General features: G+C 57.6%; 1 long non-coding RNA gene across 2 annotated transcripts; it reads right to left on the bottom strand.

Moving 5' to 3' along the window:
* Positions 1-6,611: 6,611 nt before the first annotated feature.
* LOC308183367 lies at positions 6,612-10,124 on the bottom strand. 2 transcript variants are annotated; one of them, XR_013942415.1, is made up of 4 exons: positions 9,905-10,122; positions 8,074-8,220; positions 7,796-7,985; positions 6,612-7,435 (listed from the first exon to the last, which is right to left on the bottom strand). It is a non-coding gene; the product is annotated as an uncharacterized lncRNA (long non-coding RNA). The 2 variants fall into 2 exon arrangements; XR_013942414.1 differs by having other exon boundaries at positions 6,612-7,985; positions 9,905-10,124.
* Between the last annotated feature and the right edge of the window lie 9,458 nt (positions 10,125-19,582).

Here is a 19,582-nt window from a genome sequence, read left to right as displayed (position 1 = left end):
CAGTCACGCGCTTTCTGACGCCGATTGGTCTTTGCGTGGAGGAGGGCGGGTTCCCGGCAGGAGGGCTCGGCAGGCGTCGTGCGGGGCGGCTCGGACAGCCCCGGCGCACGGCTGCGGGCGGCCGGGACGGGCACGGGGCGCTGGGGCCTCGGGCAGGGCCGGCGGGCGGTCGGTCCCTGCCTCGCCCCCTCCCCCGCGGGCCCTGTGCCGCGCTGCCCGCCCGAGGCCCGGCGGAGCGCGCCGCGGGCCGTTCCCCCAGGCCGCGCCCTGCTCCCGCTCGCAGCCGAGGGCAGGAGGGGGGCTCCGGCTCCGGCCCGCCTCCGGGGCTCGGGGCCGCTGGGAGCCCGGGCCGGGGGGACGCAGCCCCCCGGAGCAGAGGCAGCCGGGGCGGGCGGGCCCCCCTGTGCCAGCCCCACGCTGAGAGCGGGGCGGAAGGGAGAAAGGCCCCCGGGGGGAGGACGCTGCGGCGGAGGGGCCCTGCTGCCTGCCGCGGAAACGCCGCCTGAGTCCCCCCGAGCCGCCCCCGCGCCCCCTCCTCGCGCCGTGCTGGGGAATTGCCCCTTCCTTCAGCTGCCCTCAGAGCCTCGCGTCGAACCGCGGGCCTGTCCGAGGGAAAGGCCCCGCGCACGCTGCCGTGGGAAGAAGGCCTTTAACCCCGCGAGGCTGCGGCCCCCCCGAGCCGCGTTTCGTAGTCGCCGTAAGCGGTTCGAAATGAGGGGAGCGGAAAGCGCAGCGTTCCCTCGCTCTGCCGCTGACTGAAACGTCCCTGCAGCCCTGTGCCACCCGTGGAAATAAGATCTCTCCCCGGGAACGTCTTAGCCTAACAGAGGGAGAATTGAATCAGATTTTTTAATAGCAGTCCATTAGGCTGCATGTCTCCCTGTCAGCTCGTCTCCTCCTGACAGAGATGGTGCACAGAGGCTCCCGAAACCGTGGGTGGGTTTTGAATGGTGGGTAAATAGCTGGTATCTAAATATAGACCTAGGAGCGATAGAAATTGTGTTTGAGATATATGTTGAGCTTTAGAAAACAAGTTCCTCCTATGTAACAACACTGAGTTAACCTAACAGGCGGATTGGAGACAGACCCGCAGCGATACAGGAGATCGCTGGCGTGGATATAATTATTGTAGCGTGTATGGGAGACAGACACAATTATGTGGGTGTGGGTCAGCCAGATGAAATGGTACAGAGGTACGTGAGGGAGGGGCAGCACCACGGGCACAGAAGAGCAATGGGAGAGTGAGACGCAGAGAAGGGTGCAGGAGCCTGGCAGACAGGCTTATCGCAACCGCTGCTCTTGTCTGATCCGTGCTGCTTTCCTGGGGAGACACATGAGGAGGATAAAACACGGCCGCTTTTTCCAATAGGAAAATCACTGTTCTGTCGGGGTGTTACCATTTTACAGAAATGCCTCGCTTCCAAGGCCAGTGTTGCTGGAAAGGATTCTGGAGCCTGGGGTGGGATTGCCTCAGGAAAGAGACCTTGCCTGGCACAGCATGCTTTGGGGAACAGAATATCCCAGTTTGAAAGAGAAAGGAGCATCACCTTGTTTTGGAACAGACACAGCCATGTTCCACGCAGGTACCCTCCCTGCCAGTACCTCTCCCGCGCATCCCATGGCGTCTGTCAGAGCAGAGGAAGCACTCCTCGGCCAGTCACGATAAAAAATATGGGGAAAATCTTATATTGCCATATTTCCGCTGCACCTTTGAGGCTACATCTGGTAAAACCTGGCACAGCTCCACAGGCTTGAGAGGAAATGCATCACTTTAAACAACTAGCAATAGAGACTTCTATCTGCCGAGGTTCTAACTGTTTCCTTGTGGTGCCTCAGGTTGCAAGCAAAACCCAAATTAAAATTCCGCAGCTGATGAGTCACAGTTTGAGAGACACCTTGGAGGAGCACTGGGCCACATCGCTGAAGGGACAGGCTCTCCTGACAGGCATTTCATCTGATTTCTGTCCTCCAAACCTGCTCCTTCCAAGCAGAGACATCTCCTCCAGAGTTTCTCCACCTCTGCATCAGCCGGCAGCAGATGCAGATCTGTCTAACGTGCAGTTTGGCAGCACTGGTGCATTTGGGAGAGGGTTTTGGCAGCGGGGAAAGGCAACGCAGCACCCAAAATGAGCTCTGGAGAAAAGCACGCTTTGTCAGACCCAAGAAATGGTCCTGCGTAAGCAGGAATCGCTCCCCAGGCCCGGGCTAGATAACAAGCACTCTGTCTGTGTTTATTTATGTGTATGAATAATTAAGGAGCCAGATGGCCCTTGAGCCCCTGGCCTAGATAGAGACATCTAATTACATTTGGTGTCAGTGGGAGCTGGGCATCGAGGTCCCTCTGTCGAGCTGGGCTCATCCTGGAGGATACTTGCGTGTTGCAGAACCAGAGAAACTTGCTGTTTTCTGCAGAAACCTTTCTCTACAGTTTAAGCGTGTGGCTTCTTCCTAAAGCCTGGATGGAGATGGCAGAGGAGCCAGCGAGCCTGATGGAGGAGAGGCAAAGAGGGCTCCCGTCAGGACGCTGAGCCCCACAGCCTGATTGACGGGGGCTGAAGACTTGCGAGCATCTCAGCTGGGGAGGTGACGGCTTGTTGGCAGTTTTGCATTCAGACAAGCTGCCTTTCTTCCTAGAGATGCACTTGCATCCCAGCTGGCCATTAGAGATGTCAAAATACATTAGCTTCACTTAGGTGAGGCTACAAGAGCCCTCCCAGGAGCCAGGCTGCCAGCGCAGGAGCGAGATGGGTTGCACCCTGACCCTCAGCACCACAAAAGGGAGGCAAAAGCTTCCCCCGCACAGTCACTGCAGTTCTCGCCATGATCTCTGCCTCCGCCAGCAGAAAAAAAGCTGGAGAACGTCCACCCTGCAGGATCGTAGCGAGGTTTGGCAGCAAACTGCGAGGCAGCTCCCAGCACCTCGAGGAAAGCCAGGAGGGAGCGGGCTCCTTCCTGCAGCTGAAAAGGAGGTGCCTGGGGTTTGCCTGCAGCCTCCTGAGGAGCCAGCGTGAAGATGGGGGTGAGTTCAGGACTCCTCAACCTGCCCCAGCTCTTGGCTCGCTTCTCCTGTTGCGCCGAGCCGTGACAGTCCCTGGGAACATCTCGGCCCTGAGGAATTGGCCTGGGCTTTGCTCCTGGTTTGTGCTGGTGTGCTCGGTGGGGACTGGTCCCGCATTGCCTGATTTTCCTCCCTCTGCAGCTCTGCTCCAAAATCAACCAGGAGCACTCGATAACCGCCCAGCTAAAGCCGAACTCTCTGCCCCGTGCTTCAGCCCCGCTCGGCACCACCTCGCGGCCTCTGAGGACGGCTTTTGCAGCAGCTCCCCAGGCAAGGTGCCCCCTCCGTGCCCCAGACCTGGCAGCATCTTCGAGCATCCCCGGGCACCCCGCTGCCCCCCAGCCCAGCCCCGCGGCCGGCAGAGGGCGGCGGCAGCCCAGGAATCGGCCGCATCCCTTCCCCGTCCCTTCCCCACCCCGTTTCATTGCTTTTCCTCCGCTGCGCGGGGAAATGCACGGGTTTAATAAGTAATGAAGGAATTTATGGAGCCATTAGCACAGTAATTGTTCGCTTTCCGCCTAATAATCGGAGATTAATGGAAAGGGAAGAATAAACCCCAAAGTAGAGAGAGGATTCAGGCGGCATCGGGGAGCCAGGGCCGCATCCCGCGCTGAAGCCCAGTGCCCAGAGGACGCCTGTCCCAGGCGTTCAGCATTACAAAGTCTCGAGCAGCCGGGGCTCCTCTGCGCTCTTGGCCTCCTGCCCTTCCCTGTCCCCAGCTGCCCTCCTCAGGGACACGTTGCAGACAACCCCCCCTCCGGACAGCGATGCCCATATGGGATGGGCACCAGATGTCGGGTACCCGTCCCAGAAGAACTCGATGCACCTGCGCTCACACCAAGAGACGGGACTCACCCCTCTCCTGGCATCTTTAAGCACTGGATCCTGCGCTCCAGCCATTGCCGTGTCACTGCAGGGTGACACGCTGCCACACCGTGACACAAGGAGCCAGCACCGCAGCAGCCTTGCACGAGCTGTGCTCTGCTGGGCAGACAGCAAACAGGGGGCAGCTCCAGACGAGGAGGACTTCACATCACCACGGGGCCCCAAAACGCCCCGAACACCAGAGATCTGGCTTGGTCTCAGCCAGGGCTGTTAGGCGCCTTCGGGGAATTTGGGCAGGGGAGGGCTCCTCTTGGACAGGGGACATACGGGGGAGGCCCCCGCCCCTGCTGCGAGCTGTAATGTCACCGCCAAGTGCGACGTGCTTGCAGGATGAGTGGCTTGCTGTGGAAGGAGAAGCGGTGCGAAGGGATGCTGTGGAAAGCCAGCCCTGCTCCAAGCTGCTGGGACCCGTGGCCTTTCCCTGCTGTCCCAGTGGGGTGGAAAGCACGGACACAGCCTGTGGCAGAAGGTAGTTCTCAACCCTCTGCACAAGCAGCTGGGAAGGGATGAGCTGAGCAGCAGCTTGCAGAGCCCAGCACCTGCAGGGGGGGACCGTGGAGATGGCCCCGTGAGCCAGCCTGCACCCAGGCACCTCGCGCCTCTCCTCCACCCTTGTAAGCATCCTTACCTCATTCTCCATGGTGCCAAACACTGCCACACACATGGAAAAGTCACCCATCTCTACAGCCTCCGGGGTGCCCTGTGTCATATCTTCCCCGCGTCATGCTCCACGGGTGGGAGCGGAGAGCAGCGTGCCGAGCAGCAGGTCCTCTCCTCTAGCACAGCCTGTCCTGTCAGGGCACCTCTGCCTGCAGGCCTACAGCTGAAAACACCAAATCTTCACAAAATGTTCCTCCCTCTGACGCCTTCCCAAGCAAAAATGGGGTTGTGCTGAAAGGCATCACCCCTTCGGCAGGCAAGGAGGCCAGAAGGTGCCAGGGAGCCCTCCAGTCTGAGGACACGTGCTGACCACAAAACGCAGACTTTGTTCCCATTTATCCTCCTTCCCCAGCCCTTGCTACGCATGGGCAGCCTGACGCTGGTTTCTCTTCGCTGTCACCCAGGCACTGGTTCCCACCTCCTCCTAAGCACCTCCTGTGCCTCAGTTTTCCCATGCTGTGGGTTTTCAGAGAGGGCTTTTCCTGTGCTAGACAGGTGGGGAAAGAGGATTCTCCAACCGAGATAGTTCCCCCAAAATCACCAAAATGCCTCCAGCACCTCCCAGTTCAGGCACTCCAGCACAGGTTTGTTGTGCCTCTACACTGCTAGCGGGAAGGGAAGATGGCAATTAAAATAAATCAGAGGCTGGCAGCCCCATTTGTCATCACGGAGCAGTTACAATCTGAATAGGGTGGGAACTCAGGCAGGAGACAATCCATAAAGCAGGGCTGTAAGGAGACACCCACCAACCTTCAGGCAGAGCCCCGAAGTCAAAAGCCTGCCTGACTGTGCTATTGGAGCAGTGCTGGCCCTGGGGAAGGAAGGTGTGAGCTGAGTTCCCTCCAGCCCTTGGGTTTCCAAGCTGGCAGCTGTGGGCAAGGCTTTGCTGCTCAAGGAGACCCTTTTGCACAGCGTAACGGGATCCTCTGCAACTTGGAGGAGCAGTGAATAATTCATGGGCTCTGGCAGATCACGCAGCCCTGGGATTTTAACCTTCCTTCAGCCCAAGATGCTCCTAGGAACAAGGGGGCCTTCCTACTCCTGAAGCACTGGGGGCTGACAAACACTTTGGGATCTCAGAGCCAGCGGGCGAGCTGAAGCCAAGCACCTTGTGCTGCTCCCGGCTGTCCCAGCGCCTCACCCGCCACGCATCAGCCCTGCAGCGGCTTCATACCGTCCTCCTGGGCGAACCATGCTGAGCACTTGTCTCTCTCCTCGAAGGCATTTCAGGACCATTTCAATCCCGTGCATGTCCACCCCTCCTGGTCCACCAGCAGCTCCAGCGGTTCCCTTCCAGAAGGGCCGGGCTCAGCCCTGTGCCTCTGTGGCCGTTCCCAGCCGCTGTGGCCCCAGGAGCGAAGACGGGCAGCTCTCACCCAGACAGAGCTACTCCTGGGGGAGGAAAACCGCGATGGACTGGGTGGTTGCACAGCAGGTGCCCCGGATTTGACCTGCTGACGGACCTTGAAGGAAGGTGACCTTGTTTCGGAAGCCCCAGAGGACCAGCACGCGGCTGCGTGCTGCATCGAGGCAGTTGACGGGCACGGGGAGCTGGCTGGGAGCCACCTCGCCGCCCCTGCCCCGCGTCTCCCCCTCCTCCACCCCAGCAGCCCCCGTCCCTCCAACCCTCACTGGATCCCATGGGTCTTCATCAAAAACCGTTCTGTACATTTGGTGCCTGGAGCTCCCTCAGCCATGGACTATGAATTCTTGCTAAATATATATTTAAGGGAGTCGTGGGGATATTTTTAAATGACCCCTGAAGCTATTTCTGCTTAATTTCCCTCACTTTTCCTCCGTCTCTCTCCCTGATCTTCTCCTCCGCAGAGGATGAGAGCTCATTTTCATCTCTCCTGTCTGGGCGACGAGGAGCCTGGCAGAGCGCAGACAAAAGCCAGCCCGAAAAAGAGCTGAGGGAGAACAGCACCCGGGTCTGGTCCAGCCCAGAGCAACCAGGGCGAAAAACCCCTCTGCAGCCCTGCCCAGGCACGCACGGGGCTTTCGGCCCCTCTCTGATCTCGGGGGAGAGGAAACCCAACCGCTCAGCGCGAGACCTGCTGGCAGCCCTGGGGCTGGGGCCAGCCTTCAGCCCGTGCCCGAAAGCAAACCCCCCCCGGCCCTGCCCCAGCCCCACCGCGGGCTCTTCCCACCCGGCCCGAGCCGTGCCTCTGCTCCGCTCTCAGTTCCCCGCCGGACACCTGCGGGTAATCACCCGGCCCCGCAGCTGGAAGAGGTTATTTTCTGAGGCGGCCCTCAGGGGAAGGGCACTGGGTGTGCACGCACACACATGTGGATTTATTACACCTAAACGCTGCCAGGAGAGGCATACAAATGAGTGAAAAAGCCAAGAAACTATTTGTTTAACCCTTTCAGCCCCGTGGCAGTCCCCTGCCCCATCCTCCTGCTGGTGCCCTTGAGAAGCTGCCCTTGTTCGCCGCGGGCAAACGCTCGTTCGTCTTCCCTGCAGGTGTGATTTGCCCTTCAGGCTCTGCCCATGGCCCATGCCATCAGTCCTGTTCACAGGCCATTAACTCCAGCACTGAGCTCTACCCCTCCCTCCCCTCACCCCGGCTGTTTCAGTTTGTGCATTTCTCAGATTTTTGCCTGACTCCTTTGGGTGGGTTTAGTGGAAGCAGCGGGATTGCCTGGTGGCTTCCAGCAGAAAAGGGAGAAATGTTCCTCCTCCGTTCTCTCTCAGTGGCTCTCCATTGCTGTCTTCCCTCCCAGATTTCCTCACACGGAGCCTGCCATTTGCCTCCTTCCAGCAGCTCCCCCGCTGCTCAGGCACTTCCAGGTGCCTCCAGTCTGCAAGGCGCAGGCTGCCCAGGCTCCCTATGGGAAATGCAGACAAGAGCGGGTAGCAAAGCAGGGATGGAATCAAATTCCCGGAGCCTGAAGCAGGATTTAACCCACATCTGCACCATCCTGGGTGAGCAGCCCCATTCTGAAGCCCGCATTTCACCAGTGAGATTTAACCATCAGGGTTCAGCCTGGACTTCCCACGCAGACTCCTCCAAACCATCCCACAAGGCAGGTGGAGGAGCATGGACATGGGAACAGACACCTCGCAGCCCAAGGACACTCAGAGCTTAGGTTTTGATCCAAATCTCTCCAGAAAGCTTTATGAGACTCTAGTTGCTTTTCCCCGGTGTTTAGTGACCCCAGGGTAGAGGCTGCCAGTAATCAGGTTACCGTCACTCTGCCGAGACGCAATAACCGCTGCCGACACTCTCGGTGCATTCATGGCAAGCTACACTGCGTGAGTTGGTGCACGCTGTTCCTCCCTGGGTGCCTGCTACACATTCAGGAGTTTGGCACTGCAGTTGTTTCTCACACCTCAGTCAAAGGCAGACTTGAGCTGCTGCAAATATTTGTCTGCTTGCTGAAAAAAATAAAAAAATCAAAAATAATGGCCGGGAGGTGGGACATAGGAGCTGTGAACAGGGGAAACTGCACAGCTCACTTCTTACCACAGGTCCTTTGAAAGCCCTCTTGTGCCTTCAGCCTTGGAGATGCTTCACAAACTGTTGCATCCACATTTCAGCACAGGACAGATCCAGGATCCTTCTCTCTTAGGAGCTCAGCAGCACCCACATACTACACACAACCCAGCACGCCTGGTGAGAACGAGTACGAATGGGCTGAGATGCCCTGAAACGCCTCTTGGAGGGGGAGCCTGACCCCAGGAGACCACTGAGATGAGGAGAGGAGACCCTACGGCTTCACCACTCATTACACCAAGTGAGAAAAGTCTTGTGCCGCGACCTGCATGCCAGACCTAACTGCTCTGCCTCCCCACTGCTGAGAGCCAGGCAGCCCCAGTGCTGCTGCTGGGGCTGGGACATCCCCGGGCCATGCCCACGGAGCAGCCAGGACGGCTGCAGCCGCCTGCCAAGAGCTTCTGTGACAGAATTGCTTGCGGATGCTCTTGGTGCAGGTCCAGGACACCCCGAGCTTCTGCAAGGCAGACCTGGGCACGCAGCACAGAGCAGACCTGCGCTGCCTCGTCCTGGCTCCGGCTGCACTTCAACAGCGTTGCTGCAGGAGGCCGAGTGATGGAATGACAGAGGGAGAAAATGGTCTCCTTCACTGCTCACTCAGTTTTAAGTGAGGGACAGCAGAACATTGTGCATGACGCTGTCACCCTTTACACTTCAGAGGAACCAGAGGTTGCTGCTGCCTAACAGCAGCATTTGGGGCATGGCGGGATGGAGAAGCTCTGCAGGACACAGAAACTCTGCAGGAACAACCCATAGAGCAGTGCTGGAGACGCAGCCTCAGCTGGGGCACTGCAGAGCAGGGAGGTCTTTCCCTGAAGTAGCAGCACCCCACTGCATCCCTTCTCTGGCTCCTGAGGGAAACCCAAATATGTAGGCTGTAAAACAGGGCAGTTCAGAGCCCTCAGTGTCCCCTCTACCTCACATTATTTTCCTTCTTGCCCACTTCTGTCACCCCAATCCTTTCCCCAGCACTGGTGGTCTCCCACACCCAGCCCTCCTCTTCAAATGCTCCCCTCCTCCTGCAAAGGGCCCCTGCAGGGTGCTGGGGGCAGAGGGTGGCTCGTGGCGAGCTGTGCCCGGCCACCCACGTGTCCCCAGCACCACCATGGGGACCTGCTCAGAGACAGACTGCACACCACAGTACAGCGACGACGAGAGCTGGGGCTCAGCGAGGAGCTGGCATGAAAACCTACGTCTTTTCTGCACCGAACCAGCTGCATGGAGAGGATGGCTCCTTTTGGGGTGCTGACGCAGCACCGTGCACCGCATTGTGGGGAGGCGGCAGATGTGCACGTTGCTGGGAGGTGACACTGCCACCACCCAGCACGGGCAGGAGCAGAGGGGACTGGTTTAAAGCCATATCCATCACTGCGACCCCACTGCAGGGTGTGAGACTAGCTCCAAGCTGCCCAAGGGGAGGTGGAGCCCACCCAGCACCTCAGCACCCAGGGGGGCTTCATCTCTGCAGACACCCCCAGAGCACCAGAAGGGTCTTGCCCAGCTCAACAACACGGTGAAAAGCCATCCCTTTGCGAGCGCCGCTTGCAAAACACCGAGCATACAAGCTGACCAAAACCAGGTCCTGTCTTGGTCATTCCCCTTGGCAGCCCTGCTGCCTCCGTCCCGGTACACCGGCTGCCTCCACCGCTCTGAGCCGAAGATTCACGGCGAGGGCTCTCAGCTCGCCGCTCAGGCAGGCGCTGTGCTGCCACCCAGAGAAGGACTCCCAAGGACGTGAGCTGAGGGCGGTCGCGCTGCAACTCGCTCTCCTCCATCAGCTGGATTAAGGACCAATTCCCACCTCTCTGCCAAGGACAGCGGAGCAGGGCTGTGACCACACCAAGGTGACCGGCTCCAGGTTGCCGGGGGCTGACCTCCGGCACGTGGAAGGGGAGGTGGCACAAACCTCCACGAGAGCATCGCACACCCCAGGTCCCAGCTGGGGGGCAGCTCTGCAGCCTTTACCCCCCTTTTCTCCCCTCCTCCTCCGGCCGCTTTCCCCACAGGGAGACAGGCAGCAGCTGAGATAATTTACCATTTAATGTGGGCAGATGGCTTAATTTAAACAAAATCAGAGAGGAGGGAAGCCAGGCTGTGAATGCCTTGATGAGTTCAGGCTGTTCTCCCTTCCCTCCCCCTCCCCGTGCAACCTTTTTTCAGCAGCAGGTAAGGTGCCCAGTGCCAGGATCCAGCCCCAAAGGCTCCTTGGGTCCTGTCATCCTCCCCGAGCTTCACTGTGCGGAAGAAAAAAAAATCCAGGTGCAGCAAAAGTCAACATCCCCCAAGCCCTTTTGCAGCTCGGTTTGGAATACAGAGACCCTGGGGATCTTCACCTGGAGGGGTTGGTTTGGCTGGCAGCAGGTATGAGGGTGGTTAGAGGTGGTAGCACGGCCACCCAGAGCTTGTTCCCCAAGGATTGTAGGGACAGAAACTGTCCTGCAGCAGTGGGGATAGAGAGACCAAGTAGGCAGATTTAAGGGTGAAGCAGCGGTGGTGGGGAGGCTGTTGAGAGGAAGAAGGGACGGACAGAGACCAAAGGGACTGCAGCCCCTGTGCTGCACCAGGCTAAATCCCTTCCTTCACGTGTTCCCAGCTCTTCCCCATCTCAGAGTCTTCCACCCCCAACCAAAGCCTGCTCAAGCTTCAGCCACGCAGGTCCCATCTTGTGCCCACTGAGCCCCTCGCACGGCGAGGTCCTGCCTAGGCTGGAGCTTCCAGGGCTGAAACACCCCAGCCCCGCTCGGCCGCAAGGGCCAGCTGGGGTGGGGAGGCAGAGCTGAGCCGAAACCATCGCCAGGGCCCACTGGTGAACACGGAGGATAATCAGCAAAGCTATCATCAAGCATTTGGTGTTCAGCACTGCCGTTTCCTTCCCGGGTATTAACCCAGCACGGCTCCCTTCGCTCACCAGGAGAGCCAGGCAGCCAGCCCTGTTCCAGGCCAGCATCGTCGACCACCGCCATCCCCTCCTGCAACCCTGAGAGGGGGAAAACACCCACAACAATTGCACCAACCTCCGTAATTTCCAGAACAAACACGGCAGGATCTTATCTGTCAAGAGACGGAGATTTTCCTATAATTACCCACATCCCCTATGCACATAACAAATCCATCTCGGTTATGCAGAGAGTTTTCATAACAGGTTGCATGGCCGTAGGTGATTGCTTTAAAAAGCTACCCACCCATGGAGTTGTGCTTTCTGTGCTCGTTCCCTCCACAGTAATAAACGCTAATAATAAAGCTTAGCACCACGCAGCATTTCATGGCCTGTCTAAGGCAGGAAGTCAAAGTGGCTGAACACAATGGGCTCTTCTAGCCACAAAAATAATAATAATCCCAGGAAAAAGTCAATGGAGCCTTCTGGAGGTGGCAGAGCATGGTCTGAAGGGCTGGCAGCCTTGATTTGGGATTTAAAAGCTGAGTCTGGGAGTTAAATGAGGTGCCCTCGGCTAAAAAGTGCATCGATGGCAGAAGCCAGGGCTGGAGGTTTGCAGCCCCTTGCTGCCCTCCCACCTGTGCCCATGAGCCTGCCTTGGGCGCAATGGGCTTGTGCCAAACGTGGCTGAATTATTCCCATCTCCCTCCAGCGATTTTCTCCACCATTACCCTAATTAGCCCCCCCCCAGCCCTGGCGGGTCACTCAGTCAGGGCTGCGGGGGTCTGGGGAAGCGGCTCGGTGTCGGAGCTGTGCAGAGCAGCTGCTTTGAACGGTGGCTGCGGGCGGTGATGAGCAGGGCTGATAGCCAGCAAGGCTGCCTCACTGCCGCTGATCCGAACTTCAATCAGGCCAGGAGAAACCCATCCACCTGCATCCTCCACGGGCAAGAAAACAGAAAACAGTCCTTGGGAAGCTACTGGGATGCAATTAGCACTGGGGCATGGAGGTGGAACGTGGGGTAGGGTGGACTGGAAGGTACCTGCTGGGGAGGTAGGGGAGTCACGGAGAGTTTTGTTCTGCTGTCTGGACACCTGGAGCACAAAAGCAGCAAGGAAGTGTGGGGAGCGGAGCCAGGAGCAAAGGTGATGGGGCTCATCAGGAAGCTTCTCTTTCTCCTTTCTCCTTGTGAGGTTTTGGTCAGGGGCCATGGCCACAAGAGGCAGAAGAGTTTCCCTCCATGGCTCAGCTGCTCGCTGTGGAAGTCGGGGATGCACCTCTTTAGGATTGCCTTTCTGAGCTGGCAAGGAGGGAGCACGGCAGCAAGGAGGGACCCAGGCGCCTCAGGGACACGTGAGCCAGCTCATCACCCGCGCGTCAGCTCACCCCTGCTGGCCTGCCGCGATCCCGCCCAGCCCATCGCCCTGCGCCTGCCCGGGCACTGCCAGCTCCGCAGCAGACACGACGGGATTTGCATCGATTTGCCGAGAGCAGCATCCTTGGCACGGGCCCCTCCGCGAGTGGCCAGAGCTCCCCCAGCCCTGTGGGCAGTGGCTCCCTCCTGGCTGCTGCCCACCCTCTGCCCCCCCAGCCACCAGCTGGTCCTTCTGCAGCGTCCCGACCTCGTGCTGCTCCGCCAGAGGGTACGGAAGTGGGTCCTGCCCCATATACACTGTGCAGCTTTGAGAGCTGAGCCCTCACATGCTCGTCACTTCCCTCCTGCTGGCGTGGCTTTTTGCTGCAACACAAAACTGTTCTCCTATACGGAGAGAGAGAAAAGCGTCTTTAGGACCAAACCGAGCTGTTTTACCCCAAAGAGGCTCATTGACTGCAGTAACACCTGGGCAACCCCGGAGGGACAGGAAGCCTCACTTTGTCAGGCTCGCTTAGATCAGACAATGGAGCCAGAGAGAGAAACTCTCCCTGTCCTCCTTCCCCACCATACACCTTCCTCTGTACTCCTCCCACCCAAAAAGAGACAAACTTAGAAGCCCCAAATTATGAACTGCAATTAGGGGACAGTGGACACGGCCTGCAAGCCAAGCAGCAGCCCCACGACCAGGGCTTTAGCAGAGGATGGGGGACACCAAGGGGGGCCCTCACTGTCCATCCTCCATTTATACCCAACGTTTTCTGCAGTGCAGGAACCCTCACTCTGCTGCACAGGACCAGCAGGTTTTCCCATCAAAGCCACCACTAAGACCAGAGAGGACTTGCCCATCTCCCCCAGCCTCTCCCTAATTGCTTCCCACATCTGCTCTGCAGGGGTTTCTCCAGTTCAGCCCAGACTCTTAAAGCCCATTTATTCCCCCAAACCCAGCCCTGCCAAGCCCATCAGCGCACGCTGGCTTTTGGCTCACCAGTCAGCACTGAGGACACGTTTAAACTGGTTACGGGAATGTGACGTCCTTCTCTGAGAGGGACAAAGGCTCGGGGAGCACGACGAGCCCCTGGCTCCAGCTGACTCCCAGTTACTCTGCTCAGAAATTGGCAGAGATATTTTCAGAGCCGTTAACGTCCAATTAGCATCGCCCCGTTCAGCAGGGCCCCGGGTGAGCTGGCAGGCGAAGCAGGGCAGATGTGAGGCTGGAAGGAACTGCAGCTCTCCCATTATGGTAAGTTTTCCAAAACCCACTGGTTGTGTCCCTAAATAGTTTCCTTCCGTGAACAGTGAGATGGTGTCAGCTGCTTTTTTTAAATTAACATCAGAAAATAACAAAGAGCTGCGACCGGCAGCTATAAATGCAAAGCAGAGGCTGGAGCGTTGGGGTCCCACGGAGAGGGAACAGGAGGTCTGCACTGAGAAGGGGCTCAGCGAGACAATTTGCAGCATTTAAAGGGGACACTGCTGCAGCCTTCCAAAGCTGCTCGGACATGGTTGACTTCCCCTTTGCTTGCAAACCGGAGAGAGGGAGACGGTATTTACCCACCTGGAAGTAACCACAGCATCCTTATGGCAAGGTGCTCTTGGGGTTCTCCCTTCTTCCCCTGGCCAAGCCTCCCGTGGTCCCACTGCACAAGGGAGAGCAGGACGCCGTGCTGCAAGCAGAGCAGCATTTCCCACAGGGCTTCAGGCCCGCAGCTCTCTGACATACCCCACGCCATGCCCTGCCCAACCATCCCTGCCTCCCATCGCTGCGGCGTTGCGGGTGGAACAGCAAAGTCCCCCTCTTCCCCAAAATCCTCTGCAGGTTGGAGAATTTACGCATGTTACAGAAATATTAGTGTCGATAGATATCTGGAGTGCTGCTTTTTTTTTTTTTAATTATTATTATTTCCCTGCCAGCTGTTGAGCAAATATCATTTTCTGTGAGCAGAAAGCGAAGATGAAGAATAGCTCACCCCAGGAAGAAACAAAAGACTAATGACGGAGGGGGCCCGGTCAGGCGGCGGTGATAAGAGGCAATTCACTTGCATGTGTTCCTGCAGCATCCTCGAGGTGTGCGTTCAGAAAAGGCTGTTGTCACCGTGAGCATCTGGCAGGGGGAAGAGTACAGCCCCATCACACAATCCCCGACCCCAGGGACACAGAGGACTCCTTGTGACACTACCCCAGCACCCAGCAGGGTCTCACCTTTCTGCCCAGCTGAACCCCAACCCCAACAACATCATGGGGGTCCTATACCAACCAATGGCAAGCAGTGGGAAAAAAAAGGAAAAAAAAAAAAAAAGTGACAAGAGCTGAAGCAAGATCCTCAGATGCTAGAGTACCTCTAGTAGCATCCCCTTGACTCCACGGGCACAGAAAATCTCCAGGACCACACAAACTCAAGGAGCTGGGTTGAAATATGACTTGTTCCATTTTACTACCCAGAAAAAGGAAAACACACCATTTTCTGAACAGAGCCCGCACAGTAGCAAGTCTGTCTAAGTATGCCATGAGCATAGATAAGAGCCCGTCGTGTCTGCTGCTTCCAGTGCTGGAGAATAACCCATTGGATAGGAGTTGTTTCAGGCATGCTGAGTGCAGCCTAGGGATGGCAGAACAGCTATTAATGAAAATGGAAGTGGTTTTCAATTAAAAAAAAAAAAAAAAAGCCTATGACAACAGTTTCTAGATCAAAAGAAACCTATCCACAGAAAGTGTTCTGTTTGGGCAAAAATGTTAATAAATCAGGCTGAAAAATGCTGCTGTAAAAAGCATTTTTTTTAATACAAGTTCTCAACTTGGATTTTATTTCAAGGACATGAGGTTTTAAACATCTATTTGTCTTTTATCGAAAAAGGCGTTGAAAAACTGAATACGTTTTTCTGCAGACAGGATTTCATTTTTTTCCTAGGTGAAAGATGGGAAAGCACAAACTCTGCTTTGAAAACTGAGCGACTTTGTTCCTGCATGGCTATTCTCCACTGGTTTAAAACCCAAAACACCAAACGGTGTCACGGAGGCCGTGGTGGCTTAGGGGGCTGCTGCCTTGGGTCCGCCTGAGGCCTTGCTGCGAGCTCTCTGCTCCCCCTCCACGACGCCCACCGGCACCGAGGACCTGACCGCGAGCGCCGGATCCGGGAACCCGCGGGGAGCCCTGCCCATGAGGTGCCCGTGGCCACACGGCCGCTGCTCTGCCCCTGCGGACCCAGCAGCCCCGTGCAAGGAGCTGGGGGTGGGCTTGGCCACCCCAAGACCCGGGCTTTGTTTTGTGTTGTTATCACCACGCTTTTACTGCATGGTTTCAGCTTCTGTTGGGGCAGCTACCCGTGGTCCCAAGCAGCTTTGTTGGGTTTCTGCTCATTCTACATAGGAAGAGAATTTGCTAATTTAACTCATTTAACACAAACTGCTGGAGGTGGGGGGCAAATTTCCACCGTTCCAGCAGGGCAAACCCAGACCCATCTTCCCCCGGGCACCACGTTGCTCCCTCTCCCCACACCAAGAGCCTCTGCCAGCCACCACCAACTTTGCAAATCCTCCCAACAAGCACATCCAACCCCAGAAAAACACATAGCAGGGGGATGGGACAGGATGAAACGCCTGGCTTGCACCCATCCACCTTTTAATATCATTTTGCAGCCTAATGCCCTCCTCTCTGCATCCCAGATGAGAAGGGATCGGGATTTACAGCCACCATTCGCCTTCTGGAGCCGGAGCTTGGCCGAGCCTTGCGCCCGCTCCCTACCTGCTGCTGCTTTACAAGGAAACGGGTTGCCCTGGAGCCGGGTCTCCATGGAAACTCGGGTTTTTCAGACACTCAATGGAAGATGCTGGCACAGAGAGGCTTGTGCAGGAATACTGATTCAGCCCCAGCGTCTGTAACACTGACTGCATTTTAATCCCACTCTGCTACCCGGCGAGCTAAAAATACCCCGCGCACTGTCGCCTCCTGAGCTCGCGTAAACAGCTTAAAGCAACACGGCACTGCCAGCATGGAAATTTCATGAATCAGCTAAAAAAAGGGAGATGGGGGAGGTGGTGGAGGGGTCCCAACCCTTGCTGCAGCATGGGACGCATGTCCCTGCTCGAGGGATGGAACAGAAGGATCGACAGGAGATGGGAGGCTCTGCACCACATGGCTCTGTGGGGGTTTGTTTCACCTCTCCAAAATGCCCCTTTCCAGGGGTAAAGGCAAGAAAACAAGGTTGCCCTCGGTCCCAAGCCAGCTGGGAGTGCAATGCACTAATTGACATGCCAGGCTCAACACGTAGCACAAATTGGGCTGGGGCATGCAGCCACCTGTCCCCAGCAAGGGGCTTCGGCGTGGGCTGGGGAGGGGGCGACCTTGGTGAGCGGCAGCCTGGCACAGTGCTTTCCCTTCTCACTCACATCATCACATTGCAAAAAAGATGTTGGGGTCCAGCAAACAGAAACCCTGGGGCTGGGGACACTGGGGCTGTGGACGTTGCCAGTACCCTCACTGCACCCGAGCTGCACGTCAGCCCAGCGTTACTGGGACCGTAATAGGCAAACAAGATCGTGCTCTCCTCTCTGCAGTTAGTCGAGGCTGTCCTCAGCTGACTCCGAGAACATCTTTTTGCAGAATACACAAACACCTCTCTTTTTTAAAGGCTTTCTCCCAGCCGCACACCATTCCCTGGGAAGCAACACCCAGATGAGGAAACTGAGGCATGAGCCTGCTTGCTCAGCACCACAGAAACGTGGCTGAAAGCTGGGAGTGAATCCAGGTTTCCCAACATCCCCAGCCATGCCCCAGATGCTGCCCTTTGCCTCCAAAGCCACTGCAGCCTGCAACACCCCTGCATGCATCACAAGCACCCTGCTAACCCCAATTAGCTCTACCTCCTAAACAAAAGGCTCCCAAAGCACAGAGCAGTAGGATGAGCCCACACCCAACAGCACTGAGGATGCTCATCCAGTGCAGCTGCTGGCTGTAGAGTTGCTCTTTCAGGGGGAACTGCATTTGTACATTTGCTGTTGTCCCTGGCACGGAGAAACAGCCAGCATTCCCAGGGCCTAGAGGAAGGCGTTTTAAACCTTTGCTTTCACTCGGAACCAGAGAAGGGGCAGAAATGCCATCCCCAGCTCACAGTGGGAGGATTTAAGGTGGGTGATAAACAGGGCTTTGTAGTGGAAAGTTCCCCCCTTGCACTGCCCAGAGCAGGAAAAAACAAGGTGGGGCTCTTAGAGCTTTCCCCCAGTGATGATTAAGGACATTGGCTCTGAATAGCCAGAGGGGTAAAATAAACCCATGCAAGGCTCGCGTGGTCTGGCCAAAAATGGGCTGCAAGCTCCGTTGCTTGCCGTAAAGAAAAGCAATTCCAGGCTTGATTTATTTATTAAATTTCATCACATTAAATGAGCGGGAACTGGACTTAATCAACCCCACCATCCTTAGCCCTCCCTGCCAAAACCTCAGCACTAACCCCACTAGACTGAAGCGTCACAGCAGGGAGGGGGATGCGTGGGGACGGGGCAGCCGGGTGCCGCGGCCAAGCTCAGCCCCTGTGCTCGAGGCAGGGCCATGCCAGAGGAGCTGGGCCCCCGGGGACTCGCTGGGCAGCCCCCAGGGCTCAGCCCCATTTATCTGCTCACAGCCAGGAGGCTCAGCACACGCGCCCCTCTCCTGGGCTTTGCCCCAGGCTGGTCCCTCAGCCCCTCGCTGCCTTTGCGGCCCCTTTGCCCTGCAGCACCCCCCCCCCTTCCCGCTGCAACGGGGCCCCAGCAGGTTCTGGGCTCAGGGGACAGGGGGAGCCCCTCGGCCAGCACCCCAGGAGCCGCTGCCGGCCGCACACTGCTCCCAGCCTACTTCCCGAGATTAAAAATAACGTGCTCATCACGCTGCATGGCACCATGGAGCCTCTCACTTGTTTTTATTGACAGCACCATCTTCGGCTGATTAAAATTCCTTTAAGTGAACCCGCCAGCTGATCCCAGCCCCGAGGCCAGCAATGCTGTCACAGACCCCCCCCAGACTGGGGCTTTCTGCCCGTTTTCCCTCCCTGCCACGTCCTGGCCTGCAGGCCCTGCTGCGTGCCCCCTCCCTGCTCCACCTGCCTTCCCTCCCCTTCTGTTCTTTGCTTCAAAAATAAAGAAAGCGTCAAAAATGCTCAGGGAGTTGGGGGGTGGGGAGCTATTTGGGAAAGGAAAGCAGGGGGTGTAAGAATGTGCCAGACCCCTTCCCCATCCCTGTCGTCCTCCTCCTGCTTGGCTCGTGCTGGGTTTGTACCTAGAGGGGCCGTGAGCCAAGGAACGCCGGCCAGGAGGGGACTCGTGCCAAGCACGCCCGAATCCAAGCCTTGCTGCGAGGAGCAGCCGTGCTCGGGAGATCACAGGCAGCTCCCAGCAAGCAGCAGTGCTAGCGACGGCTCCACCTGGGGTGAGCAACTCTGCGGAGACGTGGGGAGCATCCTGCCGCTGGTGGCGGTCGTGGGGAGGTGACATTTGGATCCCTTCCCTGCTCTCTGTTCGCAAAAGGTTCCAGTTCCTCGTGGGGACAGCAGAAGTGAACCCTCCTTCCTGCTCCCCACCGCGTTTCTGCTCAGCCGGGAGCTGTTGCTCCTCCATGCCTGGCATCGCCCCCCCTAAGAGGGTTTTAGCCTCCCCAGAGGCCTGGCCTCTCCCATCTCCATCCCTCCACCTGCCCTGACCCTGTAGGTCTCGGGAGCCCATCAGAAGTGGGGGTGCCCGTGGCCATGCCCAGCAGCCCCGTGCACAGCCCCAGCCCCACGGAACAGCTGGAGGAAGAGCTGGGGGGCGGGCAAGGGGCTGCACCCCCTGGCACAACCCTGGCCCATCTGCCCACCTCCACTCAGACCCCCACGGCGCCCAGGGGGAAGGATCTCACCTGGCCGACGTCTCACCCACCACACACGTGTCTTGGTCACTGGTTGTGCTCCAGAGGCAGCGTTGTCCTTCAGCTTCCCAGCCTTGGGCTCTCTGCTCCCCCTTCACACCCCCTGTGCCATTTGCTTGTCTGCCCAGATGTTCCAAAGCGCCATCAGGATCCCCATCAGAGCTGCAACGGGAAGGGCTGCGGGGTGCAGAGCTGCTGGGATGCGCCGCCCCCATACCTCCATGGTGCTGTGCTGGGATTTGCAGGGAAAGTACTAGTCCCTGCTAGGTTTCAGGGTTTTAGAAGCAAATGGAGAAAAAATCCAGACTCCTAAATCAGCAGCGTGAAGCCATCCTGGGGGTGCTGCTGATCCCTGGGG

Source organism: Anser brachyrhynchus (genome assembly GCF_964034855.1).
Source record: "Anser brachyrhynchus genome assembly, chromosome: 27".
In the NCBI taxonomy this organism is placed as follows: Eukaryota; Metazoa; Chordata; class Aves; order Anseriformes; family Anatidae; genus Anser; species Anser brachyrhynchus.
Note: the sequence above shows the minus strand (reverse complement) of the source record. Positions and strands in the feature narration are given on the sequence as shown.